Source organism: Phascolarctos cinereus, unplaced genomic scaffold (assembly GCF_003287225.1).
Source record: "Phascolarctos cinereus isolate Bilbo 61053 unplaced genomic scaffold, phaCin_HiC Scaffold_2;HRSCAF=192, whole genome shotgun sequence".
Taxonomy (NCBI): Eukaryota; Metazoa; Chordata; class Mammalia; order Diprotodontia; family Phascolarctidae; genus Phascolarctos; species Phascolarctos cinereus.
The window spans coordinates 162366-168543 of record NW_027555625.1 but is presented as its reverse complement, the minus strand read 5'-3'; the positions used below and the strand labels follow the sequence as shown (position 1 = coordinate 168543).

The window sequence follows — 6178 nt, the reverse complement described above, 5'->3', positions numbered from 1 at the left end:
AAATCATAAATTTCTATTTCACACTGTTAACTTAAAAAACCCCCCTATGTAATAGATATTACACATCATTTTCTAAGCTACCTTGCTTTTCTGTGCTACCTTCTAATTTTTCTTTCATTTTCTGCTGTGCAATTTTTATTTTTTCCTCCCTCCCTCCTCACCTCACCCTAAAGAAGGCTACCATTAGACACAAACATACATACATAAAATCATACTATGCATACTTCTATTTATCAGTTCTTCTCTGGATGTGGATAGCATCTTCCTTCATACGTCCCTTATAGTTGATCGTTTAATGTTTGGTAGAATTCACTTGCAAATCCATCTGATACTTCTTTTTTAGGAAGCTCATTTATGGCCTGTTCAATTTCTTTGTCTAAAATAGGTTTATTTAGATATTCTATTTCCTCTTCTGTTAGTCTAGGCAGTTTATATCTTGTAAATATTCTTCTATTTCTCTTACATTGTTAAATTCATTGGCATATAATTGGGCAAAATAACTCCTTACAATTACTTTGATTTAATCTTCTCTAGTGATATAGTCACTCTTTTCATTTTTAATACTAGTGATTTGGTTTTCTTCTCTCTCTTTTTTAAAATTATTAAACAATGGTTAATCTATTTTATTGTTTTTTTCCATAAAACCAGCTCACAGTTTTATTTATTAATTCAATAGTTTTTAAAAAGTCAATTTTATTAATCTCATCTTCAGTTTTTAAGATGTCCAATTTGGTGTTTAATTGGAGATTTTTAATTTGTTATTTTTCTAGTTTTTTAAATTGCACGCCCAATTTATTGGTTTGCTCTTTCTCTATTTTCTTTATATAAGTACTTAGAGATATCATTTTTCTTCTGATTACTGCTTTTGCTGCATCCCATAGATTTTGATATGTTGTCTCATTATTGTCATTCTCTTAAACGAAATTGTTGATTGTTTCAATCATTTGGTTTTTTGTCTACTAATTCTTTAAGATTAGGTTGTTTAGTCTCTAGTTTTTAATCTGTTTCCATGGTCTGTTATTAAATATAATTTTTATTATGTTGTGATCTGAAAAGGATGCATTTATTATTTCTGCTTTTCTGTATTTGAATACAAAATTTTTATGCCCTAATAGTGGTCATTTTTTGTAAAGGTATGATAGACTGCTGAGAAAAAGGTGTATTTCTTTTTATTCCCATTTAGTTCTCTCCAGATAGCTATCACATCTAGCTTGTCTAAGATTCTATTCACCTCTTTGACTTCTTTCTTAATTATTTTCAGTTAGATTTATCTGATTCTGATATAGGAAGGTTAAAATCCCCTACATTATAGTATTAATATCTATTTCTACCTATAATTCATTTAACTTTTCCTTTTAAAAAATTAGCTGCTATAGCATTTGGTGCATATAGGTTTAATATTGAGATTATTTCATTTTCTATGGTACCTTTTCTCATAATGCAGTTTCCCTTTTCCTGTCTTTTAATTCAATCTATTTAAATTTTGTCTTTGCCTGAGATCTTAATTGCCACCTCTGCTTTTTATTTTACCTCAGCTAAAGCATAAAATATTCTACTCCAGACATTTATTTTAACTGTTTATATCTCTCATTTTAAAAATTTGTAAACAATATATGTCAGATTCCAATTTTTTTTAATCTATCTGCTTTATGGCTGAGTTCATCCCATTCATATTCTTTAAAAAAATATTTTATTTCCCCCCAATTACAAGTAAAAACAATTCTCTTTTGAAAACTATTTTTGAACTTTCAAAAATGACTTTTAATTCTCATTCAAAAAGCCTGAAACTTCTAGACACGAATGCACCTCCATTTGATCACTTTTTGATATACAAATAGCAACTTAAAATAATATTTCTCTATGTTCATCTCTTATAGCTCCAATATATTATATACTTAATATATAACATGTACAATGCACATATGCATTCAGCAGGACTAAAAAGTATTTTTAAAAGTTTAATGATGGGGGCAGCTAGGTGGCGCAGTGGATACAGCTCTAGCCTTGAAATCAGGAGGACTTGAGTTCAAATCCAGCCTCAGACACTTATTAGCTGTGTGACCCTTGGCAAGTCACTTAACCCCGATTGCCTCACCAAAAAGAAAAAAAAAATGTTTGATCAATGTCGAGAAACATTTTTGTGCTGTTTTAAGATAAATTTGTCCAATAATATAGAAAATAATAGAAATTGAGGCCCACCCAAATTTGTGAGATCCAATCGTAGTAGCAAGCTGCTAAAAGCAATTGTTTATATGGCCATTTGTTATTGTTGTTTTAAAGAACTGCAGAGATTGAGACAACATACATTTTAAAATAACAGATGTCATGCACTTATATCTCCACTAAATTAAAATGATACACTACAGCTTCCTTTGCTGTAATATACAGCAGCTGTTTCTTCTTTCTTGTTGGATTTGTTGTAGTTGCTGCTATTCATTTGGAAAAGCAACTAACACAGTCCCAACAGAAGTTTGTTTTTTTCTCCCTTGTCTCCCCTAAGTATGGCTCAGTTTCTAGATTGTACCTTAATATTATTAAAAGGCATCAGACAATGCCTGAAGTCATAAATGAAGCTTCAAGGGTAGTTGGGTGTTACTGTAAACCGAGGTATCACAAGGATTTAAGTAGCCCTCTCACATCATTAAATGTGTATGTATATGTGTGTGTGCGTATATGTATATATGCATATACATACACACACATATGCACACATATATATATATAAATGTGTGTGTGTGTGTGTGTGTGTGTGTGTGTGTATATATACTTATCTATATAAAGAAAAAAGTCACAGTTTCACTGCCATGATTCAATAGTTACTCACCTACTCTTTACATAACAAAATTAACAAACCAACTTTTGATTTTAAACATTAAAACATCAGTTGACCCTGAGAAGACAGAGGAAGCAATAAAAAAAAAAAGACCATTTGAACGCTATGTATTTGTATTCAGTCTTTCTGCTTTCTTCTGATTTTCCCCAGCCCTTTCTTCAAAGGCACGTGGACTCCAAACTAGGCTGCCTTCACTACCTTGCTGTTGTTGTCTTTGTTAGCTGATCAGTTCATGCCGCAGTTAGGTACTGGTGATAGAAAGGTCCTCTTTGCTTGTGGCAAAGAGGCAAGTAGCAATCCACCAGGTTAGAAATGACAAGAGCCCTGGGAAGATCAGAAGAGTAAAGATGGCCTTTAGGCTGCCCAGCGCCACTGTTATCTGGGTAACAGCTACCTTCATTTTTTTTTTCATCAGCAGATGGTAATTCATTTTTTTATTTTTAATTTTTATTTTTTTTAGTGAGGCAATCGGGGTTAAGTGACTTGCCCAAGGTCACACAGCTAGTATGTGTCAAGTGTCTGAGGCTGGATTTGAACTCAGGTCCTCTTGACTTCAGGGCCAGTACTCTATCCACTGTGCCATCTAGCTGCCCCAGCAGATGGTAATTCAGAATGAACCGAACCAGAGAATGGATGATTCTCCACTAGAGAGTCAGAGCTAGACCTGGAATAAAGCCAGCAGGAATGATTACCTAGTGTTTTCAAAAGCAGGGTTGTGTGAAGCAGCATGAGCAGAGGTGCCATGTACTGCAGTGCAATTACACAAAGGTAATGAAGCAGTCTTACCACCATTTTCTGTAAATCAATAGTACTTAATCACCCAGCTTCTTTCATCTGATGCACACACTTCGCGCACATTAGAGTCAATCTAAGAGCCAACATAGCAGGATTATCAACCAGAGTCCCACAGCATCAAATGTCATTTCTGTTACTAAAGGAACACTTTCTTTACCCAAAGTTGGGTTCATAATGTAGTCTTTCGTGATTGGTTTTAGCTAAAGCAGGGCCATAAAGAAGGGTGCCAAGAAGTTGATGTGAAGTAATGCTTGTGTTATTTTTTCTGTTGCCAAATTCAGGGCATCCAGATGCATTTGAGCCAACCACAGCCCAGGAAAGTAAAAAAAGCACCAATAAGTGAACACAGAATAGTGAGGAAAAATTGGGAAGTAAGTTTAGACACAGGACCCTAGGATTCTAAACCTTGCTTTTTGAGAAACTGCATCACTCTTTCTGAAAAATTTGTAAAACCTGTTTCAAGTCCCAATTCTAGATAGTTTTTAGTAATAATCAAGATTGCCATGGCTTTGACAAAGAAAAAAAATCTAAAGGCAGCACAGACTGATCTTTCATCACTTTCTTCTACTTTAAAATAATGTGTAGTCAATGAAAACTGTACCTTAATTGCAAAAGTTAAAACAAGCAAGCAATAGATAATGCTGATATTCATTTCCTGTGTAGGTTTCATCAAACTTTAGTAGATTTTAGTTACTAGATGCACTACTGTATCTGCCACTGTGAAATCCACCAGCCATTGATATTCAGTAACACAATGCAATGCTAAAGTATCTACTTGTATAATTGTCTTTATTTCTAGATGAAGATCAATATCCTTTGGAATGGTCAGTGGCTTACTTTCAATATGGCCATTATATTCCTATTGGTTTTGCTCTTTCCCCTTTTTTCCTGCAAGAAGGCATAACTCTTCTTCTGCCATCACAAACTCTCCAAAAATAGAGTGGCTAAGCAAGACATTTTTAAACATCTACCACAATCAGGTCTCAGCTGCTGGCCTTCATTCTACCAGGGAACAGAGGAGGAGTCATCAATACAAGACAGAGGAAGTAACAGCTTGATCTGAAGAGCCCAAAACTCCATTAATGCATTAAGTCCAATTCTATCTATCTTTAAGTATATAAAATTATCATGAGGAAGGTGGTATTCAGTTATTCTGTATCTCCACAAAAGGCCCAAACATAAGAAAATGGATGAAAAATAATTTAAGGAGTATGGTAATTTCACAAAGATGAAAAACTGCCATTACAGAGAAGCCAGTGAGCAAGAGAATAGTGAGGTAAGATCTTCCACATGACACTGTCCATCATCATGGTAACAATAAGTTTTATACCTATCACACCTGTGACTCTGGAGCAAGGTAATCCTACCTCCTTATTTTGCCAGGATGATCCGGAATGTCTCACCTTCCTGTCCAGGAATTTCTGACTCCTTCCAGGAGTGGAGGATTTCTGGCTCACTTTTATTTAAAGTTGAGTTCCAAATTCTATCCCTCCCTCTCTCTCTCCCTCATTCCTGAGGTGGTAAGCAATCAGGTATAGGTAATATGCAATTACGTATAACATTTCCATTTTAGTCGTTTTGTACAAGACTCAAATTAAAAAAAATAAAGAAAGTGAAAAATAGTATGCTTCAGTCTGTATTCAAATGTATTAGTTCTTTCTATGGAGGAGGATAGTACGCTTCATCGTTAGTCCTTTGGGGTTGTCTTGGATCATTGTTTTGCTGAGAATAGCTAAGTCAAAGAGTAAAGACAATTCTTAATATTAATTTTTTAAGAAATTTTTGAATTCCAAATTCTCTCCATTCTTCCCCCCCCCATTGAGAAGACAAGCAATTAGATATAGGTTATACATGTGCAGTCATGCAAAACTTATTTCCATGTTAGTCATGTGAAAGAAAACATAGATTAAAAAAAATAAAGAAAGTAAAGAAAAAGTATGCTTCAGTTACATTCAGACTCCATCAAATCCTGCTCTAGAGATGGATAGGATTTTTCAGCATAAGTCCTTCAGAATTGTCTTGGATCATTGTATTGCTGAGAACAGCTAAGTCATTCACAGTTGATCATCATACAAAAAACTATTACTGTATACAGTGTCCTCCTGGTTCTGTTTATTTCACTTTGCATCAGTTTTTTAAAGTCTTTTCAAGTTTTTCTGACAGCATCCTGCTCATTATTTCTTATAGCACAATAGTATTCCATCACAATCATATACAACAACTTGAGCCATTCACCAATTGGTGGGTATCCCCTCAATTTCCAAGTCTTTGCCATTTCATAAAGAGCTGCTATACATATTTTTGTATAGATAGGTCCTTTCCTTTTTTTTTTTTTTTAATCTCCTGTTACAGACCTAGTAGTGGTATTGCTTGGTCAAAGGGTATGCATGGTTGTGATGCAACAAAAGTTTGAGAATCGTAGTCTCTGGGTAGTTAATCAACTTATTAATTATTGCTAGTGGATAATTAATAAAAGGGTCATTTGGATGTCTCTGCTAAAGCAAAGACCTCTCATGGAACTGATTCAATGCTTATATGCCCTTGGAACAG

At 34.3% G+C, this 6178-nt stretch overlaps 1 pseudogene; it reads right to left on the bottom strand.

Moving 5' to 3' along the window:
* Positions 1–3063: 3063 nt before the first annotated feature.
* On the bottom strand, positions 3064–4938 carry LOC110202035 (transmembrane protein 161B-like; annotated as a pseudogene).
* Between the last annotated feature and the right edge of the window lie 1240 nt (positions 4939–6178).